This window comes from Lathyrus oleraceus, chromosome 4, assembly GCF_024323335.1.
Source record: "Lathyrus oleraceus cultivar Zhongwan6 chromosome 4, CAAS_Psat_ZW6_1.0, whole genome shotgun sequence".
NCBI classification, from domain to species: Eukaryota; Viridiplantae; Streptophyta; class Magnoliopsida; order Fabales; family Fabaceae; genus Lathyrus; species Lathyrus oleraceus.
In genome coordinates, this window is record NC_066582.1 from 97,194,359 (window position 1) to 97,195,701 (window position 1,343).

The window sequence follows — 1,343 nt, forward strand, 5'->3', positions numbered from 1 at the left end:
CTTACGGTGTTCCTTAGTTACTCTATCTCTCATCAATCTGTCCTTTGTGTGTGACCCTGTAGGTTTTCGCGGCGTTGGCAATTATATTAAATCACGTATTTAACATAATAAACAGTGAGCGGTATCTAGCAACACATCACTGCTATCCAAGACACGAAAATGTCATGTGATCTGACAAATCCTTCTGTGATAATACTAATGTGCATAATTACCCTTTTGCCCTTATGTCTATATTGAACACAAGGCATAGACCATGTCATCCTTGTCCAGTTCAATATTGGGCCCATAGACATTTATCCTGTTACGCAGGATGGGCAAATTCCATCTAGGTCACTCATGTCCCTTAGCATGCTTCGTGGAGTACCCATCAACTGTCTTTATGGTCATCCAATTACGGACAATGTTTGATCAGCAATAAGGTACTCGACTCAATATCTATGGTCCATAGTGGTTTCAGGTCGAAGGGTGGTATACACCATTATCACCATGAGAATAACTTATGATACTTTGCATAACATTCTATATAGTATTCTCATAGCGGGTCAATCCAGTATAAATATTACTCTTAATATTCATACCTATGTTTAAGACTTGATAAGTCCTTATCCATGATCCATGAGATGTGATCATCAGTCTATAAACATAATAGTCTTCATGCTTTAATGTTATCCCACTTCACAATAAAGCTCGACTACGGATACTTTAAGAATAGTGTCCTTATGTTTAATGTGATCTCATGATTAAGTCATACTTGATACATTAAACGGACTAGCTATTCTAGGGACTTTATTAAACAAACATAATAAAGAAAAAGCCTTTTATTATTAATAAATAATTCGATACAAGTACCAAAAGTATTGGCCTCTAGGGCTTACACCAACATAAACGTCTCCATGCATTCACTTTGATATATCAGATATCATATTATAAATTATATCCATTATTTTCTTCCTCCGTATACTACATCAACCATAGTATAGTTATCAATCTTACATCAACCACACTCATCACTACCTCCCTAAGGTACTCACTCTAGGAATATAGAATAGAGGATAAGGGCTATTAATCAATTAGGCTTCCTAGTATCCTCTATACTATTAAAATTCAATGGTAATACATGTCATACTTGCATCTAAGTACTCGTTCATCATTCAATACATTCTTATATGTGCATCACCTTATTATAAGTCCATTCTTAATGAGTTTAATCCTGTGATCACTTTATTAAAGTTCATGACCATTAACCAACTCAAAAAACAATGGGGGTCAGAACATGAAAAAATATGGTTGTTGGCCATTCTGATCTCATGATTCGAATCAAGAATTTCTTTGAATCCAATCAA